Consider the following 27,948-nt stretch of genomic DNA (forward strand, 5'->3'; position numbering starts at 1 on the left):
AAACTGGAGCTGAGCTCGAGTCAGACGCTTAACTGGCTGAGCCACCCAGGCGCCCCTACTCGTTCCTAGGGTTTTTATAAAAAGCAAAAGCGGTTTGTGTTTATTATGGTCAGGGTGAGTCAGTATTTCTAGTCCTGGGCAGGTGTTTGGGACAGGTGCCAAGGCGGGCAAGGGCTGGGTGACCCCCCCCCCCCATTGCTCTGGGGAAACAGGGACTTTGAGGCAACTCCCCCTCAAACTCAGTGAGGCCATAAGTCTTCCTGATCTCCCTCGCTGAGAAGCCGGGAATGCACCCAGCCCCATCAGAGACTACACACAGAGGGAGCTGATAATTAAATCCTGTGGTTTGAATTTCCGCAGAAGGCAGCTGATCCTTCCTAAAGATAGGGGCTGTGTTCCCAGGCTGCCTGTGACACTCCCCATATCACCCATGTCACCCATATCTAGCCCTGGGAAGTTCCCAACAGGTGAAGCACACATTTCCAGAAAATACCCTTCACGGCTCTGTCCGTGCCCAGAGAACAGGAACGGAACATCCGCATGACCAGCAGACCAGCGTGGCCCTCGGCCACACACCTGGCAGGACCCCATGCCTTGGGCTCTCCAGGATATGAGGACCACCCACCTGGCTGCCAACTCAGAAGGGGGAAGGGAGACAAGAATGCAGAGCCCCTGGGCAGCCAGCATCACAGTCCAGAGACCCTGAGCCATTCCGGAAGGGGAGTGCAGGCTGTGACCCCCAACTGCCCCAGAGACTTCCCCGGGCTAATGGACACCTGGTAAGAGGCAGAGCCACAAGATGGCAAAGTGGCTTGTGCCACTTTCTACCCCCTTGCCTATCCAGCCTGAACACAGCCGAGCGCCCACGACACCCCAGACAGGTGCACACACACAGCCACAAACCTTCAGGATAAACCAGGAAGCACGTGCTTGGGACTCAGTCTCAGGTCCATGAGCTAAGCCATGGTTCAGGGACGTGGAGTCGCACGGCCTTGGGTACTCACGTGGGGACCCAGTCTTCACTGTTCTGGCGCTGGATTGAGCCTCCCCGGGGACAGCTCTCCAGCTCATCCCATGGGCTCCTGGCCTGTGAGCACCAGCCGCCACCCACCAGTCCGCAAGGGCCAAGCGGGGCATCTGCTGGGGGACTGCTGTCTCTGCTCCAGCTTCCAGAATGGCCAGTCCTGTGGTGCTTTAATTTTAAAATCTTCAGGTCACTGAAGCTTTTCTATTTTATCATAACAAAAAGGCAAAAGTTCCTTGATTTTCAAATGAATACTTTGTATCAGATCCCAACACTCAAAAAAATAAGTTCATTTGCAACCTGGGGTCATCAGATTTCAAAACCAACCAACACTTTCTCCTTTTTACAGGTAAGATCTATAAAGAAATTCTGAGACTCCAAAATGTTGGTTCAAGTGCTCTCAACATACACATCTAGAACGCGTGTAACCTACAAACCTAAGTAATCCCAGTTAGATGAATGTCAGGCTTGGTTCTCAAGGATCTAGCAGCATCCACTTCTAAAAGTGCCACAAAACATTTTAATGAGTTCCTTTAATTTAATGCCACGAACGTGAGCCCGTTATACCCTGGAAACAAAAGTTAAGTGTCACAGCTACATTCAGCAGGTGAACTTGAAATGCTTGCAGCAAGAACGGATGGACCGGTGTCAGATGGTAACTTCTGGGTTGTGACATACGTTAACAAAGACAAATTGTGGCAATTGTTTTGCAACATATACAAATAGCGAACCACTATGTTGCACACCTGAAACTAATATAATGTTTTATGTCAATTGTACCTCAATCTGAGAACAGCAAAAATAAAGCTCAGGAGAGTTTTTAACCAGTTCACAGTTGGGGAGGAGAGAAAATCTACAGGCAAACAGACTTCTAGAAGGAAGATCGTGAAGGCTTTATTCACCTCCCCGCTGTGATTATCTGAAAGATTCAGATGAAGGAAGGTTGAAGAAAAGCGTTAAAAAGGAAAGAGACCCGGGCACCTGGCTGGCTCAGTCAGTTGAGTGCCCGACTCCTTATTTCCACTCAGGTCATGACCTCGGGGTCGTGAGATCGAGTCCCATTTTGGGCTCCACAGTAAGCATGGAGTCAGCTTGAATACTCTCTCTCTCTCCTTCTGCCTGTTCCCCCCCCCCCCACCCAGAAAAAAAATTTTTTAATTAAAAAGGAGGGGCGCCTGGGTGGCTCAGATGGTTAGGGTCTGCCTTCAGCTTGGGTCATGTTCTCTGGTCCTGAGATCGAGCTCCACATCGGGCTCCCAGCTCAGTGGAGGGCTTACTTCTCCCTCTCATCTCCTTCTGCCTCTCCTCCAGCTTGTGTTCTCTCTCTCTCTCTCTCTTTCTCAAATGAATAAATAAAATCTTCCCAAAAAAAAAATTAAGAAGGAAAGAGACCATACACATTCTGGGCTTGAGCTTATAAAAGCACAAATTCAGAAGTTAGAGAGTATGTTATCCTGCTAGATCCATCATCCTCTTCCCCCTCCAAGCACAAATTCAGAAGTTAGAGAGTATGGTGTCCTGCTAGATCCATCATCCTCTTCCCCCTTCTTCAGGATGGGTTATTCCAAATCAGCAGTCTCCTGCATCATCACTATCTGTGCCGACAGACAGAAGCTATACTGCCCACAGGGCCCGTGGCTGGTGTCCCTGCATGTCCCCTTGTCCCACATGGGCTAGGACCATGCACCTTCCCTCACCAGGCACAACTGGGGCACCCCGTGCTGAGCACACATTACTGGCAGAATGGGGGGAGGGGAGAGTGAGTCAATACAGACAGACGCCAGGTTTGAAGGCGGGGGTCACCAGAGGCCACACCCTGTGGTCACACCCCGGCTGGGCCTTGGAGCCTGTGGCCTCTTATCTGTTGCCCTTTGATTTCTGATTAGCTGAGTGACACTGATTCAGGCCACCCTCGATCAGATCCCAGTTTACTGTGTGGGAGGAATGGAGGGAAGACAGCTCCCCAACAGAAGGTGATATTGGTGGCACCGGGTGCCAGGCTTAGGGTGAGACTCGACTGCCGTGAAAACAGGGCGTGAGAGGCTTGCAGCAAAGAGTGGGGAGACAGGGGCAGCAAATCCCTGGAGATACAGGCCAGCAGGGACCTGTGGGATGGCAGGGGAAGAAGGGAGGCCACCTCCAGGGCTGAGAAGGAGCCTGGCCGGGCCGGGGATTTGGAGCCATTTGGGGCAGGAACCTTCAGGGGGAGGCCTGGGGATCCGGGCCTGGGATGGGTCACTTGCTTTCACTGACATCTCTCACCATGGGGGAGGGAGTGCACACGGGCCAGGAAGACACCCCTAAGTGCAGGCTCGGGGGCTGTCCTTCGGCTCTTAGGTCCCCATCGACACAGGATCACAGGGACACCTGTCCTTCAACCAGCTGGCCAGGTCTACGCTATACATCTGCTGTGTTCCAGCTCAGGAAAGGGAAGGTCAGAGGCACAAGACAAGGTCCCCACCCACAGGAGTGCTCAGGGTGGCCTCCAGGAAACCTCCCCACGAGGGTGGTGCTTTTGTTCCTTTATTCCTTCCTTCCTTCATTCCTCTCACTGTCCACCACCCTCCACGGTCGGTCCCTGCTCTGCGCACACAGGAGCTCCGTGCTTCCGATAAACCTTGACCCACTATAAGCCACCAGCTCAGGGACACTCACACCAGCCACAACCGAGATGTCCAGCAGGGCCCCCTGAGTGACCCAGCTCTTGCTCTCCCACTATTGAGCTCAGCCAGCTTCTTCCTCCCTACACTACCTTCTCCAGCAAGCACACACCCCGTCCTGGCCCGCACCACCCCTGTCCTGTTGCTGGTCCACTTCCTGCCCCCACTCTAGGGGAACTTCTTCAAGGGCTACCATCAGTGACCACTACCCACCATCCCATCCACTCCAGGAACCCCAGCAACCGCCCACAGGAACTGCCCACCAGTCCGCAGCCAGTCGGAGCAGTCAGACCCACGGGTGACTCTGCTCCCCTCTCTTCCAGTACCCAGCTGCACCGGACGGCTCTGTCCTCCCCTGGGTTCTATGAGCCCGCGTCCTGGGCACCTCCCCTCATTCCCCTTGAAAGGCCCTTGGCACTGGGCACCGCTGAGTGTCCCAAAACGTCCTCTGCATGCTCCCGGCCACCAGCTGTCACCTCCAGCCCAGCCTGCCAGGGGCGGCCGTCTCCCCTGTCCCCTCCGGCCCTTCCTCTGAGACTGCTGAGCTCTGGGTGCTCCTCACCTCACCTCCAACGGGCTGTCCCCAAGGTGCCATTAACCTCCGCCCTCTCAGGCAGAGCTCTGGATTTTCTCCCCAGACATGCTCGTCCCCACCCCCTTTCTCCACAGCTAGCACACAGCCAACGGGCAGCACACTCTACAAAACAAACACTGAAAGACACCTGGCCCCAGCCTCCAGTCCCACCAGCCTGCTCCTGCTCCGTGCACTGGCAAGCTGACCGGCTAGACATCTACAGGCCAGCCAGATGTGCCACTGTGACCAGGGATAGAACATGATGACGCTCCCGCCCTCCCCAGCTTCTGCAAGGACACGTTTAACGAAAAACAAACAAACAAACAAAACAAACTTCTGATCCAGAGCCCACAGACCCCTTGAGCCAGCCCCTGCCCACTCAGTTTGCCTCCCATCTCTTCCCTCACCTGCGAGGCTGGCTGCTGCCCCAGGACATTTGCCCATGCTCTTCTCTCACCTGCAACTTTCAAATGTCTGCAACCCCTTGCTACCCCCTCAGAGGGGCCTTGTCTGACACTCTATGGAAAACAGCCCACCTCTTCTGCCCATGCTCGTGGCACCTTATGCCACCTCATTTTCCTTCGGGTTCTTATTACTATCAACATCCTACCCTGGGGTCACTGTGCATGGGAGAGGCAGTCAACCCGTGCACCCCTCACTCGAAGGACACAGCCCAGTCACTGTGTCTGGCTCCTCCCATCAGAGCACCCACCCTGCTCCCCGGTCTCTATTCCATGGGGGCACTTCACCCCCAAATGCCCAGCATGGCCCGCTCAGACTTAGACCAAGATCCAGATAGAAATGGAACCACTTGGAAGGGTTTGAGCAAACGAGTGCCTTGACATGGCTTGACACATTCAAAAAGTTTCCTCTGGTTGCCCTGTGACAAAGAGACAGGGGATGGAGGGGTGGCCAGGGTCAACATGGCTGGCGGCTGGCACCAGGCAGGGACAGGCATCCGGGGAGTGGCAGAGGACAGAGGGCTTCTGTCCCACCACAGGGTCCACACAGCACTTGTGAGATCAGGAGGATGTTCAAACCCTGAGGGTGGGCAGGTGGCCCCTCGGGGTGTCAAAGGCATGGGGGAGCGGTCCCGGGCTCTAGCAGGGGCAGCGGAACCCTCCAACCACCAGTGTTGAGAACCACAGCTGGGACACGCCCCCCCCCCGAAAGCCAGCGCTTAGCTAGGGTCACACGTGGAAAGTGATTCAACCCTATGTCCATCCCTATGGAGAACCACAAAAAAAAAAAGTGCATGTTCCCGGCCTTACATCCCTGCCAGCCCAAGTAAGGAGGGGTCTGAGGGCAGCACCAGGCACCAAGGGGCAACCACACTGTGGTTACTTCACTTACAACGGGAGGGACCCGGAGTCCAAGCACAGGGAACAGGCAGCACCCCGCATAGGGGTGCATCCCACAGACAAGGAAGAATGAGCTGGTGAGCAAATCCATAAATGGAAATACTACGTAAACAGTAATCTCTTGTTGCACAGAGGATACAGCAACAAAGAATGCTTCTGCTGGGGCACCTTAAGGGGAGAGAACAAGGAATGCCAAGAAATGCCGGCAGCTGAGCAGAGTCTACAATGTATCTCAGTTGAGGAAGAAGCAGCCCTTCTGTACCCCTGCTCTCTCCGGACACGGCAGCCCAGCCCCCGTAATCTAGGACAGGGAACGCTGTTGGCACAGGGGTCGCCAAGGAGCAGCACACCCATCTGTCTGCAGGCACCCATCCAAGGTACACTTTTTGGACACACCTAATTCATTTCTTTTCTGAGTAGGGCTCCCCAGAGGCTATTTTGGCTGTAAGATAGAAAGTAAAAGAACTACTTAAAGATGCATTCGCATTAATCTCGCCAAGCCCGGGTGCAGCGAGCGAGCATGAGAAACCGCTTGCCTGGGAAAACGGAATGAAGAGCAGCAACAAACACTGTGTGGTCTCTGCCTCCCTCCGGAAATGCACAACACACAGACACCAGCACCTGGACCCACGCTCGCACCCGTGCAGGCGTGCAAGGGGACACCCAGAGCCACGTGTGCACGTAGACACACAACCCTGCACGTGTGTGGGTGCGCAAGTGTGGCCCCACACGTACCTACACAGACACGCACGTGCACACACAACACGGGGGGCGGTCAGGCATTGCTCTGGGCGTGAAGCCCATGTGCATGTCTTCCTGAACCCCAGGACCCTCTCCTGTAAAACAAACCCCAAGAGGGCACCTGGGTGGCTCAGTGGGTTAAGCCTGTGCTTAACCCACTTCACCTCAGGTCATGATCTCACAGTCCTGGGATGGAGCCCCGAATCGGGCTCTCTGCTCAGCAGGGAGTCTGCTTCTCCCTCTCTCTCTGCCTGCCTCTGCCTACTTGCGATCTCTACCAAATAAATAAATAAAATCCTTTAAAAAAAACAAAATCAACCCCACAGATGGATACAAGTGAGTGGGTCCACAGGAGATCCTGGAGAAGCTTTTAAATCAAAATGTGATGTTTTAGAATTTCCTTTGATTTCGTGAAACACAAGTGGGTGGCCTGAGGGGTGTCCCCTGGCTGTTCTCAGATCCGTGTCCTGGAGCTGACAGCCACGCCCCCGCAGACAGCAGCTCTCCTGGCCCATCCGTAGCCATGCTGCGCCCCACCGACACCACGTCCTGCTCACAGCCCAACCCGGAGCAAGGATCGTCACAGGGACGCTCGGAGCAGTGAGTGGGCAGAGCACTGCCAGCTGGGAGGGACCTCTGATCCAGAGGCTCTGAGTGTGCCGAGGACACTCTCACTGTAAAGGTCTGGGGCCAACCACAGGCTCCGATGTGTCCGGAAAAGCCTCGAGCCCCTTATTCAAGAGAGAGGCAGGCTCTCCGCTCTCCCGGGCTTCTTCCTAACAGGGAACGAGGGATGCCCACTCTGTCCCCGCAGGGCCCTCCTCAAGCAGGAGGGGCGGCGGTCGCCTTGACCACCACTCACTCTTGCTTGCTCTGAGCTCACAAAATGACCTTCTCACCCACACAAGGGCTTTTTTTTTTTTTTTTTTTTAACAGAGATTACAAGTAGGCAGAGAGGCAGGCAGAGAGAGGAGGAAGCAGGCTCCCTGCTGAGCAGAGAGCCCGATGCAGGGCTTGATCCCAGGACCCGGGGATCATGACTGGAGCCAAAGGCAGAGGCTTTAACCCACTGAGCCACCCACGAGGGCTATTTTAACCCAAGCCTCCTCCTGCCCCAGTCTTCCATCCTTTCATGCTTCAAGAACCGGAAGTGAATCTGCATCACATTCGAGGACCAAAAATGCCCCCGTCCTGCTCTTGTCCTGCTTCCTTTTTCCCGGCACTGGCTTCTCTGTCCACCAGCAGCCGGGCAGGTCAAGGGCATCTGGAAATGTACAGAAGCCGCGCCCCCCCGCCCCGCCTTTGAGCCATCCCACAACTGGGGCAGCCACTAGCTTTCAGAAGGAGCCAGTAGGGATGCCAGGAAAATCCTGGGGCGAAGCCTCAGGCAAAGAATGCTTCCACCCGGGATGCGGTCGAGCACGCACCTAGCGATGCTTCCAGTGTTCAGAAGGCCAAGTCATAGAATTTTCCAGAGAAACCCAGCACCTGGAAGGCCACCCTATTTTTCAGGAGGTCCGGGTAGGAGGAGGACAGAGAGCAGGCTAGACCCTTAGCACATCTCCTCTGTCCGTCTGTCTGCCTGCCTCTGGCCCACTCCCGTCCACATGAATGAGGCCCCAGAATGCCTCCCTCCCCCTGCGGAGGGGGCCATGCTTCCTACAGACAAGATGGGAGAAGCCCTCACATCCTCGGGGCAACCAGTGTTCCGACATGAAAGGCGATGGACGATGTAGGGCAAGCTGTAGCAGGCCCCGAGCACCCGTGATCAAAGCGGCTCTGGGCCAGCTCCCCGCAGTCTCAGCCAGGAAGGAGGCCTGGGCTCCCCTGCCACTGGTTTTCTACACTTTTCATAGCCTGCAGCAACCAGCAAAGCTCCTGGGCTGGGCTCCTTCCAGGCTGAGGGCAGGATCCACACCCTCGGCCCCAGGCGCTGCCAGACTCTGGGTACCCCCAGCTTCCCCAGAAAATTCCATGAGCTCCCACTTGAAAGCTCAGAGCGACAGAGCTCCCCTCCCCCTGCGGAGAGGCGGGGTGCAGGGGTGGGGAAGCAGGGAAAGGGCACCTGGGCTTTCATCCTGCCCCCTCTGGAGGCGGGGCTCCTGCCATCCCAGCCCTCACCTGCTTGCAAATTTCAAGGGGCTCCTGTTTCCTCGCTGCAGGAGTTGGGACAGAATCACCCCATCCAGTGCCACTCGGCACAGGGAAAGGACAGGGAGGTGGCCTCTCTCCTGGGCCTGACTTCTCCATCCCCTGCACACACCAGGGCTCGGAGGCTGCTCCCCACCCAGGCCCCCTCTGCCCCTCTGCCTCCATGCCAGGCTCTCTACTCTCTCGTCCTTAGCTGCCAGTGGAAGGATGCAGGACCGGAGGCTGGTGCGCTGGGGCCCTGCTACGACCCGGATCCTAACACACCTGCGAGGAGCTCCAGACACAGCGCAGCCACGGGGAGGAGACACCAGAGAAGAGCTGTCACCATTCGGGTGGGAGCCCAGCGTCTGTGCCGGTGGGGGAGGGGGTAGGAGGGAGGGGACACTAGCTCTGCGATCCACAAGAAGGCACCGGGGTGGACAGAGCTGGACAGAGCCACGCAAGGAGTGCACACCTGGAGAGGTGAAATTCCACACGGTCGTTCCAAGGCTACATTCCTTCTGCTCTGAGGAATGTTCCAGAATTTTCATAATAAGTACTTTTTTCAAGGAAGCAAGCCCTAACGCAAACAAGGACCACACTCACCCTCAGGTGTGCAGAGCTCCCACTCAGAAAGCCCCGTTACCATAGCTCAGGGGACGTCCCGATGCTCCATGCTAGTAAACACAACTGGCACGGGGACAGTCGCCCTGTTGTACACTGGGGGAAACTGAGGCTCGGGTGGACAACAAGGGCAGACAGGACTCGAAGGAGGCAGACTTGGTGGCTGACCCTGACCCCATGTTAGGGTGTGCCCTGGCCATCCAATGAAGCCACAAACCTGTGACGGTGGCCGTCCACACACACCCGGCCCCCGGCAGGACCCCGGGTCTGGACCCCGTCCCCTTGCTGCACCGGCGGCATCAAGTCTAGAGCTCTGCATCTGAGAACTCCGCTTCCGAGACTCGACTGTCCCAACCACACAGGCTCCTATCACACCTCCTGGCAGGATGCTCTTTCCAGGGACCACCCAGGGAGCGCCTGAGCGTTCCATTCCCACTGCAGCCTTCCCTCCAGCTCCCGCCACTTCCCTAATGGGGCCCCACAGCCCCAGCCTCTATCCAGTCTGCCCCCCAGATGTACCAGCTCAGCACCCCAAACCCAGTCCCCACTCAGCCACAACTGTCCCCCGCCCCGAGCCAACCCCTAACCTCTGACCTCCATGTCCGCTCCTGGGGGCTATGGGCTCACCTCCCGTGTGACTTCACCAAAACACGACACCACCGCCACGAGGACACTGGGGGTCAGCTCTGTGGCCAGGGCCAACGCTGTGGGGCTGGAGGGTCAGCCTGTGTCTCCCGAGGGGGCCCCACGCAGGGGAGCTCCAGCGTCAGGGGTGCTCGGGAAGTCCATCCCCTCAGGAAAGTCCTGTTGATCCGTGTCGGGGACCAGCAGAGGATAATTGCCTCTCTCCCCGTGACCGGCCTCCCAAATCAACACAGAGGAATATGGCAAATGTGACTCACGGAAGACACCACTGTCCACTCCATGTTAAAGCTTCACCGGCCACAGAGGGGTACTGCCTGGAACAGCAGGGCCCCCCACCTCCAAGATTCCCAAGGATGCCCCCAGTCGGCCTCCCAGCAGCAAAGTGATGGGAAGCTGAGAACCAATGTTTCACGTGTGCAGGACACCACAGGTCCTGAAGGTCACAGAGCTTGGGGACATGACTCTGCCTCCTGCCCTCACGTGGGACAAAGGCCACACCTGAGCCCGGGCACAGGACAGAACCGGCCATCGGAGGCAAGGCACACAACCCCGAGGAGCAGTGGCCGCATCAGCCTCATGTCAGCACACGGGACACCTGTGGACCCGGCTTGTCTGCTGGACACACCACGTAAAGCACACGTGACCCAGCAGCTGCATCTCAAAGACACGGGGGACACTCACTGCACTGACGCGTGTTATCTCACCCGGTAAGCCAAAGGTTATCATTTTGCCACGCAACAGATCGGAAAACCGTCAGGGAGAGAGTTCGCCTTTCCTCGTGTGGTGTTCAGGGTCCTGTGCCGTCAGCACCACTCAACTCGGCCACTGAATTTTCAAATGAAAGGGAAATGGAGTCTTTTGCCCAAACCATGGCTCTTGGTCATGCATTAAAAAAAACAAAAACAAAAACTTAACCCTGCTATATGTATTTCCACATGCTTCAACTTTTAAATGTAAGTGAGTTTTTATCCACAAAACACTAGACGTTGTCTCCCCTGGCCACCCACCACAAGCCATGCAAGTGGCCAGGCTCTGCTTGTGGGACAGGAGGCTCCTGCCCTAGGTTCAGAGTCAGAGGGAATCCCTGAGGACTCATCAGGCAGCAGCATAGGAGCCCATTTCTGTCAAATTGCAGCAGTGTGGCCCCACGGCGCCCCAGGGAAGTCATCATGGGCAGACTCCACTCAGAGGGCATGGAAGGAATGCTACGGATGTGGCCACCTTCGTGACCCAGCGAAGCCTGAGTCCGAGGGTAACAACATGGACACTTGGATCCCTTGGGAGCTCCCTCCTACAGACTTCATTTTTGTCCCAGTGCCCGTGGCCGCCGTGGAGGGTGTTAGAGACCGTGTGCTCCACGTGTCTTCTGTGTCAGGTGCACGGACGGTGTGGCCAAGCGCCCCCCCCCAACCCAGAGGCATCTCCCTCAGGATCCCATCTCTGAAAAGTCTCTGCGCTCTGGAGTAAAGTACTTGTTTCTGTTAGTGCTGTTTCTCATAACTGAGTTAGTTGTATTCCGAGGACACGAAGCTATTGAAGATGACTGTTTCCTTCACTGGGCTGCTTCCAGGAGGCTCTTGGCCAAGTCACTAGATCACCAGGGCTTTGTGGCAAACCCAGCAGATGCCGGCCTTCCATGGGCTCCACGGTTTTATCAGATCTGTAGTTTCTCTTGGTCCATGCCTTTTTTAAAAAATAATATTTACTCTTGCTCTATGTATTTCTGCATCCTTTTCAAATCCTTTTGGGAGCTCAGCAGGGTATGAAATTATGAAAATAAGTTATAATTCTGGGGGCTAGGGGGAGTCCCTGGGGCACAGAGGCACTGTGGGAGACCCTGAACTCACTTCCTCCCCAGACACACTATATTACACTGGCACACGGAACAGTTCCTCCTGAAGAGGAACTGAGGACCGTGTGAACAGAGGGAGCACAGAGAGAGCAGCATGGAGACATGGGGACGAGGGGACCCAGAGTACACCCCCTGCCCTGGGACACAGGAAGAAATCCAGCTTGAAGGGCAACAGGCTGTCGGGGGAAGAAACCCACTTCCGTACTCTGGAGCCTTGGCCGAACAGAGGAATGCAGAAACTCTCTCCAAGGTTGGAGGCACCACCACCCAGGACCATGTTTGATGTCCCCCTTGACCTTTAGTACAGATGCAAGCAGGGTCCAAGCACTCTGCCACCCCTGCTAGGACACCCCAGCAAGCCCAGGCCCCTAGCCCACACAGGCTCCAGCCGTCCCACCAAGGCAGTGGTTTGTCCTAGGACCCTTGGCACAGCTTGCCTCAGCACACACTCAACCTCCATGTGCTCCAGGTCCAGCCAACCCACCAAGGTAACATCCATAATGGGAGCCCTGGTCCACACACACTCCAGCTTCAACTGTCCCACCAAGACAGCCCCAGCACAGTGCACCCCAGTATCCCAAGGACTACACCCACACCAGCTCCAGCAGATCTGCCAAGATGGCCTTAGGGAAGGGCACACAGAACCCCACCCCGTCCAGACAGTACCCACTCCAGACAAACAAAATTGGAAACATGACAGTCCAAAATCTACGGGACACAGCAAAAGCAGTTCTAAGAGGAAAGTTCATAGCAATACAGCCAACTTTAAGAAACAGGAAAACTCCCAGATAATCTAACTTTACATACACACACACACACACACACACACACACACACAAAACAAACAAAACACTAAGTTAGTAGAAGAGAAGAAATAATAAAGATGAGAGCGGAGGGGCTCCTGGTGGCTCAGTGGGTTAAGCATCTGCTTTCAGCTCAGGTCATGATCTCAGGGTCCTGGGATCGAGTCCCATATCGGGCTCTCTGCTCAGTGGGGAGTCTGCTTCCCACTCTCTCTCTGCCTGCCTCTCTGCCTGCTTGTGTTCTCTGTCTGTCAAACAAATAGATAAAATCTTTAAAAATAGATGAGAGCAAACATAAATGAAACTAAGACTAAAAAAATTAGATCAATGAAACTAACAGCTGCTTCTCTGAAAGTATAAATGATATCAATAAACCTCTAGCCAGACTCATCAAGAAAAAAAGGGAGGGCCCAAATATATAAAAACAGAAATGAAAGAAGAGACACCCAGAAATACAAAGGATCAGGGATGCCTGGGTGGCTCAGTTGGTTAAGCCGCTGCCTTCGGCTCAGGTTGTGATCCCAGCATCCTGGGATCGAGTCCCACATCAGGCTCCTTGCTCAGCGGGAGCCTGCTTCTCTGTCTGCCTCTGCCTGCCACTCTGTCTGCGTGTGTGCTCGCTGACAGAAATACAAAGGATCAGAAAACATTACTACATACAACTACACACCAACAACTGGAAAACCCAGAAGAAATGGACAAACTCCTAGAGCACACAGTCTTCTCAGACTGAATCATGGAGAAAGAGAAAATCCAAACACACTGGTTACAGGTAATGAGATTGAGTCAGCAATTGCAAAGATTCCAAAGAATAAAAGTCCAGGATGAGACAGCTTCACAGGTGACGTCTACCAGGCATTTAAAGAAGAATTAGTACCCACCCTTCTCAAAGTATTCCAAAAAATAGAAGAGAAAAGAATACTTCCAAATCGAGTCTATGAGGCCAGAATGACCCTGATATCAAAACCAGACAAAGACACAAAAAAGAAAAATGATGGATTCATCACCCTGAACAAAGACACAAAAATCCTCAAAAAAATACGAGCAAACCAAATTAAACAATACATTAAAAGGATCATCACCGGGGCGCCTGGGTGGCGCAGTGGGTTAAAGCCTCTGCCTTCAGCTCGGCTCAGTGGGGAGCCTGCTTCCCCCTCTCTCTCTGCCTGCTTCTCTGTCTACTTGTGATCTCTGTCTGTCAAATAAATAAAGAAAATCTTAAAAAAAAAAAAAAGATCATTCACTGTGATTGAGTGAGATTTATTCTGTGGATGCCAATCTGCAAATTGGCCCATGTGATAAGCCACATCAACATTACAAAGGATACCCAGCACCTGGGGGGCTCAGCTGGTTGAGTGTCTGACTCTTGTTGATTTCACCTCAGGTCATGATCTCAGGGTCCTGAGATCGAACCCCCGTGTTGGGCTTCACACTCAGCAGGGAGTCTGTTTCTCCCCTCTCCCTCTGCCCCTTCCCCCCAACCCTGGTCATGAACAGGAACTCACTGTCTCTCAAAAAATAAATAAATCTTAAAACAACAACAACAACATGAGGGGTAAATATCGTGTGATCATCCCAATAGATGCAGAAAAGGCATTTCACAAAACTCAATATCCATTCGTGATAAAAACTCTCGACGAGATGGGAACAGAAGGAACACTCCTCCACACACCAAAAGCCGTGTCAAGAGGATCACAGCCAACATCACCCCTAACGGTGAGAAGTTAAGAGCTTTTCCTCTAAGACCAGAAACAAAACAGGATGTCCACTCTCACCACTTTTATTCAACATAATTTTACATGTCCTAGACATGGCAATTACATAAGAAAAAGAAATAAAAGGCATCCAAATTGGAAAAAAAGTAAAACTGTCACTATTTGTAGAGGACACAATACTAAACATCAAAATCCCTGGGGCAGCTGGGTGGCTCAGTGGGTTAAGCCTCTGCCTTTGGATCAGGTCATGATCTCAGGGTCCTGGGATGGAGCACCACATTGGGGCTGAGCAGAGAGCCTGCTTCCCCCCACTCCCACCACCTGCCTCTCTGTCTACTTGTGATCTCTGTCTGTCGAATAAATAAATAAATAAAAATCCTTAAATAAAACAAAACAAAACTGAACAAACAAACAAACAAAACACCCTGAAGACCCAACCAAAAAATTGTCAGATCAAATGAATGAATTCAGTAGGGTCGCACGACACAAAATTAACATACGGAGATCAGTTGCGTTTCTATACACGAAGAACAAGTTATCAAAAAGAGAAATTAAGAAAATAATTCCATGTACAATACCAAGGAATTACAATGACCGAGGAGGTGAAAGTTCTGTACACTGAAAACTGTTAAGACATTGATGAAAGAAATTGAAGACGGCACACATAAATAGAAAGATATTTCATGTTGATGGATTGGAAGAATTAATATTGCTAAAATGTCCAAACTCCCCAAAGCAATCTACAAATTCAGTGCAATTCCTATCAAAATTCCAACAACATTTTTCCCAGATAGAAGAACAAAAAATCCTAAAATGTGTTTCGAACCACAAAGTCCCTTAATAGCCAAAGCAATCTTGCGAAAGAACAAAGCTGGAGGCATCAACATCCTTGATTTCAAAGTGCACAGAGCTACAGTAATAGCTACAAAGCTGTGATCCTTAGGACAGTAGAGGACTGGGGCAAAAACAGACACATGGTTTGACAGGAGAGAAAAGAGACCCCAGAAATAAACCCAAAACTATAGGGTCAAGGAATCTGTGACAAAGCCAGGACAGAATATGCAATGGGGACATGTCCCTTCAACAAATGATATTGGGAAACTGGACATCCACGTGCGGAAGAAGGAAACAGGACCGCTTTCTTACACCATCTGTACAAATACATGCATAATGGATTAAAGACCTGAGAGTAAGACCTGAAACCATAAGGTGCCTAGAAGAGGAAGTTCTTTACGCTGGTCTTAGCAGTACGGGTCAGACCAGTCTCCCGAGGCAAGGGCAACAAAGCCAAAATAAACAGACAGGATCGCATCAGACTAAACATCTCCCCCACAGCGAAGGAAGCCATCACCAAAATGAAAGGCAGCCGAGGGGACGAAAGAAGTTATCTGCATGTGGTATGTCCGATAGAGTGTTAGTATCCAAACCATAGAAAGAACTTACACAACTCAACACAAAAGAAACAAATAATCTAATTAAAAAGGGGCAGTGGAGCCCAATAGACATTTTTCCAAAGAAGACATCCAAATGGCTGGCAGACACATGAAACAACGCCCCACGTCACTCATCACCAGAGAGATGCAAATGCAAACCACAATGAAGTATCACCTCATGCCTGTGAGAATGGCTAAAATGGAAAGGACAAGAAACAACAGGTGTCAGAAGGATGTGGAGAAGGGGGGAACCCCGTTACACTGTCGGTGGGAGTGCAAACGGGGGCAGCCATGGTGGAAAACAGTGTGGAGGGTCCTCAAAAAATTAAGAATAGAAATACCATACAATCCAACAGTTCAGCTATTGGGTATTTCCCCCCCAAAAAACAAAAATACGAATTTGAAAAGATACATGCACCTCTATGTTGTTGCAATATTATTTAGGATCGCCAGGCTACGGAGGCAACCTAAAAGCCCACTGACAGGTGAACGGATAAAGAAGGTGTGGAACATATGCGCACAGAATATTACTCAGCCATCAAAAAAGAATGAGATCTTCCCATTTGTAATGACACAGAAGGACCTAGAAGGTGATACGGTAAGAGAAATAAGTCATTCAAAAAAAAACAAATACTGTATGATTTATCTTACATGTGGAATTTTTTTTTTAAGATTTTATTGATTTATTTGAGAGAGAGAAAGCACAAGAAGTGGAGGGCCAGGGGGAGAAGCAGACTGCCCGCTGAGCAGGGAGCACGATGCGTGACTTGATCCCAGGACTCCAGGGTCATGACCTGAGCCGAAGGCAGTCGCTTTACTGACTGAGCCACTCAGGGGCCCCCATTACATGTGGAATTAAAAAAAAATAAAATGATAAGCAGACATATAGAGAACAATCTGGCAGTTGCCAGAAACAAGGGGGGTGGGGTGCGGAAGGGGATTAAAAGGTACAAATGTGTAGTTATTTAAGAAAAAAAAAAGACACTGGGATACCATACAAGTCTAGGGTACAGTTAATAGCATGTGACCACTTTGTTAGGCGACACAGTACCTAGATTTGCAGTGTTGTTCTCTTCGTAACCTGTATGCGGACACAATGTCGTATGCCAACTGCGCTCTGTAAGGAAAAGAACTAAGTCAACACAGAGAAAGAGGCCTGGGGCGGGGCCTCCAGTGCCAGGGACACAGAGGTCCTAGTGGAACGAATAGGGTGCATGTGACTGAGGTGAGCCCCAAATCCGCAGGGGCAGGCACAGGGAGGACTTGCTCCCTCCGACCCCGCTGGCCAGCCGCGCAGGAGACTTCACTCTTGTATCAACACCTGCGGGCCTTCGAGAACACCTCGGTCCATTGCGGCCGGAAGAGCAGGAGAAGCTGTGAGCTCCCCCCACGGTCTGGCCCCCGCCGCCTGCTGCTGTCCATCCCCAGGGGTCTCTGCATGCACTGGGACTCGGTGGCCTGGGACTACCTCTTGGGACCTGCCGGGAAGGGGAGACCGGCAGGGCAGAGGCAGCAGCGGGGGCTCCAAGGAACTCATCACCACGGAGGGGCAGACCCCGGGCCTGCCATGTCCAGGCCACCCTGGCCAGCAAGCCAGGGGACCCCGCTGCCCCCTTGCCGCAGCACGTGGTGACGGTCAAGAGCCCCTGGGACGGGCCGGCACTTGGTCAATGTCAGGTGCCAGAAAGCGTGAACGAGGGAGTGAAACAGAAGCAGAAGGTGGAGGCACACCGGGGCCCTCCGGAAGGCTGCTGCCCGTTTAGAGACAGGTCGACGGGCCAGCGGCGGGCAGAGCGCGCGTGGCCCTCAAGTACGGCCAGCCTCCAAGCACAGCTGTCCGTTCCTCCTCCCAGCAGCAGGCTGCAGGGATCTGGCCTCACGCCGACCACACCACGGATGCAAACACCTCTCCAGAATCTGGTCAGCTTGGGTTTCTGTCTTTTTGTTTTTTGTTTTTTTAATTAATTTTTTTAATGCGCTCAATCCCAAAGAAAGACTTAGTGAATGTGACCTTGGATCAGCAGGACAGAAAAGCCAGTAATCGGGGCGGGTGGCTCTTGTCCCCACGGGGGTTGCTGGATGCCCAGCACTTTTCTAAGAACAAAACCCTCGTTTAAATATTAGACAAGAGATTACACATGCTGGTGAGTCTGCATCGACAGTGGACACATTTTGAGCAGAAGACAAAGGAAATAATTCTTGCTCTCTCTACAGTGTGAGCTACAAGGAAACCCCAACACTCGCTCTATCCAGAAAGAACATTCTTTTGTGCTCTGAGCAGAGGACAGTGTTTGCCGCCCTCATTGGGGAGTCTGCGTGGGTTCCTAGTGGGGCCTGACTGGCAACTTCCAATAACAGGACAACTTGAAATGTGGCTCTTTTCCAAGAAACTAACAGTAGGCTAGATTCTCCAGTCTGTCAGAGTAGCATCAACGGCCTTGCCTGAACGTTAGTGGAATGAACTGCAGAGAGAACCTTCCAGAAAAAAGGAAGTGGTGGGCCTGGAAAACTTCCTGAAACCTTGAGGAAACGTGCGGGTACATCCCTCTCTCCCAGTGAGGAACCAGCTTCTAGAACATTCCCGTGTGGGCGTGGAAGCATGCCCTCGGTTTGTGACACACGTGGGATGGGCTATAGATACAGGGGCAGCCCAGCGGCTCGGGGACCAAGCGACCAGCCCAAGGGCACCCAGCCACGCCTGAAAGCTCTTATCTTACAGAGATGAAAGCAGCAGCCTTGGTTCTTGTCCTTGGAAGAGCTCAGATTTGAGCAGAGAGACTGCTGACCCCGGAGCGCACAGGAAGGGCACAGAGGCTATGGGGGGGGCGGTCCTCGGCCCAGCCCCTTCCCAGCTGTGTGTGGTGGCGGTAGGGGCTGAGCTGGAGAGAAAGTTGGGGAGGCTCCTCCCAAAGCTAAAGTAGCTGGAGAATAACAAAGAAGGAAATGACCGCAAGTCCCCAGGAGACCCCCTGCCCACACGGTAATCAGGGAGCGTCCTCAGTGCCCCCAACCCCTGAGTGATCAGCAACCCCACAGAGCAGCCCCGGGACGGTCCGCAATAGCAGGCCGGCTCCTATTCTGCCGCCAAGTAAACACCAGTAGTGTCCAGCCAGGGCCTCCTCTGTGCTCAGCACAGGACAGGGACGTGAGGAAGTCCTCAAAGCCCATGGGCTAGGCACCAACCGAACACAGCAGAAACACCGGGCTCAGCAAACAGAAGGCAGGCAGGCAGCCCTGAAGCCAGTGCAGAGCAAACAAGAAAGCCCACCCTTGGCCAAAGTCTCTGACGTCCAACCGTCCGGTGACACAAACCCAGCTTGGCACCTAACCCCGGAAGCTGGGCCTGTCTCTGGGCTACAGAGCTGAGCTCAGCCCCGCAGGTCCCAGCCAGACAATGACCAAAAACACTGGTCCCAGAGCCTCAGGGGGCTGCAGCCAGCCAGAGCAAAGCTCCAGCGCCCCCCACCCTGCCGTTCCCAGATGTGCCCCCCACATGTGCTGAGCCAGGGACCAGTACAGACACAAGAGCCAAACCAGCGTGTGCAAAAGCAGTGGGCTCTGCCCCAAGGACCCTGGGCCAGGAGGATGGCCCCGCCTGGGCACCGCAGGCAGACCGCACATACCTCCCAGTGGGGTGTATGCAGATTCAGAAGGGCCTGCAGACCACCCCTCATCCCCCACCCCCTGCCCAGAGGAGGAGCTGCGGCTGCTGCCAGACATGCTCATTGTCCCCAGAGGAAGTTCTGACAAACTGGCCCCCAGGGTGGCCAGGAGCCGGCTTGCACCTGCAGGGGAGGAGGAGGCGGATGCACGGGCAGGGGTGCAAACAGTAGTCCCGGGACAGCACGGGGCAGGGGGGGTGTCAGCAACAGCTGACCTGCTGTGAAAGCGAACTGTGCCCTTCTAGGTGGCCTCTACCTTGGGCCTTCCTATGTATGTGGGGTGGGGAGGGGTGAGGACAAGGGAGAAGGACTCTGTCTGTGCCCCAATCTCATGCTAACATCTCCTCCGGTTAAAATCGCAGCCTGGCAGGCAGGACACCAGGAGGGGCTCTGGGGGGCACACAGGGAGCCACTAGGGCTGCTCCAGAAAACAGGGCTTGGGCACTACCAATGTCTGCCCACACAGTCCCAAACATGCAGGGCGCCCAAAGGATGAGGCCACGCATCAGACCGTCCCTTAGGGCACTGGTCCCGGACATGCCTGTCCAGTAGCGGGCCAGGACCCTGGTCCTGGGGCCCCCTTCCCCACAGCTCCTCCCGGTCCCCCAACCCAGAGACTTTCCTATGGGTTCTGCTGAGAAGTGCCCTCTGTCAGGGGCCTGTGTGCCTCCAGCTGCCTCTCCACCTGCCAGCACGGCAGCCCGGGACGCAGGCCCAGGTCCTATGCACAACTGCTTGGCCTATAGGCTCTCCTGCATGCTGAGGGTCCCCCCCACCATGCAGAAGGCCCAATCCCTGCCAGGTGCACAGTCCCCAGCCACCTCGCCCACCCTCCCTCCTGTGCGGCTGCACTGGCTCGGGGACATTCTGGGGCAGCTCCCCATCCACCCTAGAGCTCCCACAGGCCCCGGGAGGTCCTGGCACCGGCCGCAGACCTCCCCCCCCCACAGGTTAAACAGCATGAAGAGTGAAGGCTTTGACACCTGTCCTAGTTTTAACAAGTGGATGTAGCATCTGTGCCTTCTCATCCCCTCTGCCCTCCTCAACCCCTTCCCTTCCTCAGGGACACTCCAGGTGGTTCCTGCCCGCAGTCCCTACCCACAGGGCTCCTTCCCCAGAATGCCCAGGATTGGAGTCCGACTCTGAGATCCAACTTCAAGCCCCTCTGAAAGAAGGTGCACAAACCCAGCCTTTAGAGGGCCCGTGCCGAGGTCAGAATCCTGCGTGGCCTCGGGGAAGCTTCTCCCATCGGAGTCACCTGCAGCCTTTAGGAATGTCTCCCCCTCCGCATCCTCCAAACCTGACCAATGCTGCAAAGGCCTGCGTTGGAAAAGATGCTGGTAAGTCTGGTCCAACTGCCCGGCGGGGAAGGGACGAGGGCTGCTTGCTGGCATTCTTGACATGAGCCTCCGAACACGTTCTTGGAGGATAAAAATTAACCAGCGACCACTGGGCTGGGGCCCCTCGCTCCCATTGGTTGTGCGGCCGGGTCAGGAGGGCTGTCCCCCCAACCCCTTCCCCAGCACTGGACGCTCGTTGCCGCCAGACGGAGGCCAGGCCAGCGCAAGGCTCAGGTCCGCGTTCCCTCCAAAAAGCCGCGGAGGGAGCGCTGGGTAACAGCGCTCAGAGACCCTAGGCTCTGGCACGCAGTCCCCAGACTGAACTATTTATCCAAATTAAAACCATTCTCCAGAAACAAAATCAGACCCTTTTAATTGAAAATAAAACCAAACAACCCTGAAGGCTCTATTTTTTTTTAAAATGAAAGACATTCTTCCTGCTTTCTCATTCCATTAATCACAGAGTTTACACGATCTGTCAAAATAGCTCAGTAAGAAGCCTCCCTCTTCCTTTGCCTGCAGGCCTGGTTTTCAGCCTGTGCACGCGGCATTCCAAGATACCGGGTGGACACGGGGAGACCCCAGTGAGAACACGGGTTTCTGCACTGCAGTATATGGGGAGCCTTCCAAAAGCCTATGTCCCCTCCTGGGTGTACTCCCAAAAGGGGGGAAAGCAGGGGTCAGAACAGATCTCCATGCACCCTTGTTGCCACCAAACTGCAGGAGCGGCACGCGTGTCCACCAACGGACGCACAAATCACGGTCTGTCCATGCAGTGGAATGGTATGCAGCCTTCGAATGGGAGGGGCTTCTGACACCCGCCACAGAATGGATGCGCCGGGGGATGTGAGAGGAATAAGGCAGTCACGAAAAGGACAAAGACTGTGTGACCCTTCGGGGGGCCCACACTCACTGGGCCAGAGAATCGGGGTGCTGGGGGCAGGGGAGGGGAGTGTTTCCTGGGGACAGACGTTTCCTTTCACAAGACGAAAAGGGATCCAGGGATGGACAGGGGCGTTGCCAGCACGACACGAATGTGCTCAGTACCACTGACCCCTCCACTTGAGAATGTTAAAATGGGAGGCGCTGTTCTATGCATTTTACCACCAAAAAAAAAAAAAAAAAAGTTTGTGTTCTTTGACCTCTGCACCAGGCTTGGAAGTCCTTCCAAGCACAAGACCAGCCAGGGGGTCCTGCTCAAGAACGTCTGCACACGGGTATATGCAGGGGGTGCGCAGCCGGAGCACAGACAGATGTCCTGTCCACTCCTGCATCTCCACGTGCAGGGCGCCTACTGCCGTCGACCCCCGACCCCCGAGTACGCAGAGGCGGTTACAGGTGGGGATGCATTGTCACTGCAGCGTTGATGCTGAAATGCGGGGCCCAGGGTGATACGCGGGATCGGGGTGCCGTCAACTCAAACAGCGCAGCCAGTATGGGCGCTGAGCGAGCCAAGAAACACTGCCTACGGGGCGGTGCTGTCGGAAGGACGGTTCTCCAAGTCCACAGCCAGGGGAGAGCCCGGGAAAATGGTTTTGTAGGAAAAGACTCAAAAATCAGCTTAAGCAGCTCAGACCTCCATTACCCAGGAAGCTTCTCCTACCCCCAGTAGCATAGATGACAAGGGTCCCCCTCCCCCCGCAGGCCAAGGGCCTCACTCAGCTCCCCCCAGTGGAGACAAGCACAGATCGCCCCCTACCCCCGCCCACCGTCCACCGCCCACAGGGCACTTCAGATCTTCTAGCGGTGAACTGGAAACACACCTGTCGAGATCCTCAGGATGAAGGTGCCCCACCGCCTCCTCCGGTTATCACAGGACTGCCGCCCCCCCCCCCCCCCCCCCCCCCGGTTCCCCACGGCCCCCCCCCCCCACCCCCCGCGGGATCAGATAGCGCGTCCAGGAATGAGGAAGTGCCGTTCCAGCAGGAGCTGCTGGAGCTAGGGACATTCAGTGGGACCAGAGTCAGCAGTGGCCAGCAAGGGACAGCCCGTGGGACCTGCCAGTGTGAGTCCCGCGAGGGGCATCGAGGCCCCAGGCTGCAGGTGGGGACACCCCAAGGACACTCATGGCGACAGAGGGCGTCTTTACCCGAAGCCTGTGGCCGGCAGAACCCACTCTTTCCCCCAGCACACTGCCTGAACCCCGCCTTTGATCTGCGTCCAAAATCACCAGTAGGAGGGAGGGAGCCTCAGGAAAGCCCTGAGAGGTGATGAATTAGGAGGGAGGACGGCCAGGACCGAGTCAATGGAGCCCTTTTGTTCCCGGAGCCTGTGCTGCGGCCCCAGCTCCGGCCCCAGCTCCGGCCCCAGCTCCGGCCCCAGCTCCAGGAGTAATGTGCACAGAAGGCAGACGCCCAGCTAATGGCCTGGCCGGGCCCCAGGGTGCCTCGATCGATGGCCAGATGTGGGCCAACCCCTCCACAAGATCCCCCCCCCCCCCAGCTCCAGATGAGTGGCATGGCACTGCTGCTGTGGGCCGTGGTGGGAGCGTGGTCCGGACTCCGGCCAGCCTCTCCTGCAAAGAGCAAAGCAGCCACAGGCCAGCACAGGCCCCTGGGCCGCACCCCTCGAGCTCTTGCCTGCTGCCCTGGCTCAGAGCTGCTCTGCTCGGGTCTTCCAAACCTCAGGGAGTGGTTTCACCACTGGCGGCCAGTTTCAGAAAGTCTGCACTGAAATGCCACTGGGGCACACCGGCTGCTACCTCTGGGCACAGCGAGGGTCGCTGAGACCCTCAGCCGCCGGGACGGTGCCCTCGGGCGCAGCGTGGAGGATGCCCGCGGGCACAGCCCGGCTCCGAGGGCACCAGCTGCTCCCTGCTCGGGAGCTGGAACAGGGTCCCACAGACAGACGTCCCTTAAAGCTGAAGAACAAAGCCAGAGCTGCGACGGGTACGGGGAGGGTCATCATCTCTCCAGAGCAGAGGAAGAGGAAGGCAGGAGCCCCCCCCCCAACCTTGCCACAATGAGAGTCCAGGGAGGAAGGAAGAGAGAATCAGAGAGAGACACAGGCTCCCTGTCCGAGGAAGCAGCTGCGCAGGGAGCCCTGCCAGCTGGGGACACCTCGCCGGCCCCTCACGGGGAGCCATGGGGACCCCTGGTCTTGGGAAGGAGTCCCAGTTTTGCAGCCGGGCCTGGGTTCCAATCTGAGACGCCCCCCAGCGCCATGCCACACCATCCACTCACGGGCTCTGGCCCCAATGGCCAATGCGGGGCAGACTCCGATCCCAGACGCACCACCCCCAGGACACTGGCGAGCTAGTCAAGCTCCCTGAGTCTCAGGGCCCTATTCTGGAAAATTCGGACAAAACCCATGCCACTCAAGGCTGGTCGAAGATCAGATCCTGCCCGGCAAACGCCCCCCCGTCGGCAAGCACTGCTGTACCTTCGGAAGAAAGCCTTGGGCTCACAAGGTCACTACCCTGGCACAGGGGGACACTCGCAGAGGGGGGGCGCCCAGGCTTCCTGCCCTGCCCAGGAATGCCTTGGAAAGGCTTCTCTCCCCAGAGCTGGTGGCCTCGAGGGGCTCCTCCCTTCCTTGATCAGAGAATGCTTCCCTGGAGGGAATTTTCCTGCTTACTGACCAAGACTTCTTGAACGTAAATTTGTCATTAACTTAGACCACCTGGGACAAAATCCATGAATTCCAGATCGCCGCCTTCTATTTTTTCTAAATTCACATAACTCTTTTAAAATATGTGGGGGTCATTGCTGATGACCCTCATCCCCTCCGTGACACAGGCAGGCACTGTGATGGCTTCTAAGGCTGGCCCCAGGTGGCGGTCGTCCTGCCTTCCCTGGCCTCCTCCTTCCCATCCAGCAGAGGCAGCCCCACCCCCGGGGTGGTGGCCGTTGGGGGGGGGGGGGGTTCCAGAACACCCTGCAGGGCTGCACCAGCGCCAGACATACAGACCCAGAAGTCCCCAAGCGCACAAGGAGAGGGACAGTGTGACATGCCTGCAGGAGGGCCCACCTACACGGTCCCCATAGGCAGGGGCCCACAGGAAGTCCCAGAAACCCAGAGATTCATGTTTCCTGCGTTTCTAGGAAAGGAACAGACATGGAGATGTAACGGGTCCTGGCCTGAACAGTTGTGGGGGGCAGTGACCCCGCGGCGGAGTGACCCGGCCATTAGTTCTAAGGACTCAACGCAGTAGAACAGATTCATAACATTTCTGGAACCTAAAAGAAGCCAAGTCCAGCTCAGCAATACTTTGATGGAAGCGACCTTGAATGCGTGGGCGTTCTCCGGAGGGGGGGCACTGTGATAACAATGCCTTTGTGCAGCGGGTTTGGCTTTCCGTGCCAGCTTCATGTGGGCGCGCCTGGGAAGATCACCCGTGGCACACACACCCCACACCCCGCTGGGCCCGGAGGGTTTCAGAAAGACATCTGCCAGAGCAGCCAAACAGTGTGGAGGTCAGAGGACTTTCCAGAGACAGTGACGGCTGCCCACGCTGTCGCTTCCTGCCAGGAACCAAGGGCAGCTCTGACCTCACCAGACACCCGCTGAACTAACCCACTCACAAGGACTGCTGTTCCCAGATCCACAGAGACAACCGCAGCGGTCTCCAGGCGCACAGGCTGGCTCTTGGGCAGTCCAGGATCTGTGTGCCTTGCAGAGGGGGTGGGGAGTGGCAGGCATGCACCTCACCCCTGCTCCCACTGCCAGAAGCAGACCCTCAGGCCCAGCCATGAAACAGGGCCTCTCCCGGGGCTGGGAGCCACCCTAAGGAAGCCTCCTACCAAGAGAGCCATGGCCCCACTGTGTGGTGGGCACACGAGGGTAACAGTGCTGGTGGTGGCTGGGGGATTCTGCCCTGCGCCTCCCCCATCAGGAGTTTATGGGGCGGGGAGGGTATTGTGAGGGAACAGAGGCTTCTCCCCAACATCAGGGTGGTTTATGCCTGGCGGATCCTAGAGAAGGAGCAGGAGAGGCGGGCCACTAGCCAGAGGTTTGATCCAGACCCCTACCTGACAATGTAGTCATCTGTAAAATGGGCCAGCCTGCGGGTCCAAAACCGTCCCTTCTGGGGCTCTCTCCCCTCACTTTTCTTGACTTTTCGCCTTCTTCTCAGGCTTTTTCATTTTTTTTAATCCCCACCCCCATCAGGAGCCACATCCTGCTGCAGGGACGTATTTGAGCATGTGACCTTCAGCTCCCCGGGTCCCCTTTGCAAGGGGCTCTATTTGAAACCATTAGGTGCCAATGCTACACTTTGTAAACATAGTCAGTTTGCATCCAGGAGCACACAGTTCCTGGCGCGCCTACTTCTCTTTCTGCCTCCCCAGAGCTTTGCGAAGCATCCACCTGCCCATCTGCCGCCGCTGCCAGCTTTGCTGCTGGGCTGAGGAATCTGCTGTGAGAATAGCCACCCACTCCTCCAGGCAGCAGGAAGCCCAGGGCTGCACCACCCATTTCATCAGCTTGGACAAGACACCTAGCCTTTTCTTTGCCTCTTTTTGCACACCCTTAAAATGGGGCCATAATCGCAGCTCCCTGTGGGGAGGCAAAATGAACTCAGGCAAGGCCATCAGCACACACGCTGGAGATGTGCGCCTGATGCTTTGTCTCTGAGCTCACCCTTCCTCTGCAAGATTGCAAAGTAAAGTTACTATTACTTTGAGGTCAGGAGTCTGGCCTCCTGCCGGTTCCCAGGCAGCTCCTGGTGCACAAAGGTCCCCTCTTTCCCTGCAGCCCAGCCCTGCTCCCTCCACCCTCCAGCTGCAGACTCCAGGGGGGCCCCTCCTCGGCCCCTCCAGGCCTCTCCACAGAAAGGCCTTTCTAATACTTGTTGATTGATTTGCAAATATAACCTTGCAGGCCCTAAAGAGGGGAGAATCACTGGATGAAAACCTCTTTCAAAGAGCCAAGAAGTGGAGCACTTCAAAGACTCAAAGACAGCAATGGGCCACAGCAAATCCACCAGAATGTCAAAACGGGGGTCCTGAAGGCCGGACGTCAGGCAATGAGATAATTAATGCAATATTAACATTAATGCAATGAATGCAACGAAAACGCGCCCTGCTATTTTCAGTATATGTTTCAAGTCTTGGAGGCCCATGCGTCCATATCACAGGGAGTGAAAACCCCCAGAAAGTCCAAGTGTGTGAAGGGCTGGGACCCCGTCCGGGGTGGGCGCTTCTCCGTAAGCAGGCAGTGACCACCCTCAGCAGTGCTCTCTCTTGTCCCCACGTTCGGGGGCGCTGGTATTAACCACGGTGGACAGTGGGGGTCACCGTCTGGCGCTGTCTTAAGAATCCAGTCCCTTCCCGCCACACACAGATCTTCCTATCACTTTAGGCAAAGCCCCCAGCGCCCTTGTCAGCCGGCGGAGCCCACCCGCACGCAGACCCTCCCCCCCCGCGCCCCGGGACCCTCCCCCCTGCGGCTTGTCAGCGACCCGGCGGCGGGCCGGGGGGACACGTGCCACAGGTGGCGCGGGGCTCCGGCGACCCCGCGCGGTTTCTGCTCCTTCGGAAGGAGCGAGCCCCCCCCACACACACACACACCGCCCCGCGCCTCCCGCCCAGCCCGGGGACCGGGACGGAGCCTGCTGGCTGAGAGCGGGAGAGGGCCCCGAGCTCGGCTCTCCGCCCTGCAAGTCTCGGGACGGGTCCCAGAGAGCGAAGTCCTCCGGGCGCTGCCGCGCAGTGCCGCTCCAGCCGCGCCCCCGGACCCGGAGCCGGACCCGGACGCGGACCCCGGATCCGCGCCGCCAGCCCCGTCCCCGGACCCCAAGCCAGCTCGCTCTCGCGCGCTCCCCGAGCCCCTCCCCGCGCCCAGCGCGCATTCGCCGGCGCCGGCCCGAAACAAAGCGGGCGGCGGCGCGGCCCGGTACCTGGGCGAGCGGCGGGTCCCGCGGGCGATGGCCGCAGCAGGCCGGGCGCCGAGCAGCGCAGCAGCGCGCGGGCGGGCCGTCCTCTTGGCTCGCCGCCGCGCCCGCCGCAGGGCCCCCTCGAGGCGGAGCGGGCAATCGCCGCCGCCGCGCCCGGCCGCCGGTCACCTGGCCTCAGCGCCCAGCCCTGTGGGCGCAGGGCGGACCCGCCCCCGCGCGCCCCCGTGCGCCCCTGCGCCCCGGGACCTCCCCGCCAGGCTCCGCGGGACCGCCAAATGGTGGCCCACCCGGGGGTCCCTGCTTCGAGAGTTCACGCGCCGCAGGTGGGGGGCGGGGGGAGGCTGGAGTCCTGACCCCTGCAAAACCGGTTGTTCCTTCCTTCACTCATTCCTTCCTTCCGCGCTGCAATTACTACTGTGCCCGCGGGAACCCAGGCCTCCCTGCCCGCGGGTAGCTCACTCTCTAGCAGGGTTCTGCAGACGTAAAGCAACGGGGCCATGGGGGTCAAGGCCCAAAATGCTTAAGAAGTGCCTGGAAGGGAGGGACTCG

The 27,948-nt window shown here is 55.9% G+C and overlaps 1 protein-coding gene across 1 annotated transcript in view; it reads right to left on the reverse strand.

Annotated features, from left to right (window-relative positions):
- Nucleotides 1-27,478, reverse strand: part of TNS3 (tensin 3) — a 200,746-nt gene extending 173,268 nt beyond the window's left edge. The window contains exon 1 of the mRNA XM_059397165.1: nt 27,403-27,478. The gene's annotated coding sequence lies outside the window, so the exon portion shown is untranslated. The remainder of the gene's footprint in view (nt 1-27,402) is intronic.
- Nucleotides 27,479-27,948: the final 470 nt, after the last annotated feature.

The sequence above is a fragment of the Mustela nigripes genome, chromosome 4 (genome assembly GCF_022355385.1).
Source record: "Mustela nigripes isolate SB6536 chromosome 4, MUSNIG.SB6536, whole genome shotgun sequence".
NCBI lineage: Eukaryota > Metazoa > Chordata > Mammalia > Carnivora > Mustelidae > Mustela > Mustela nigripes.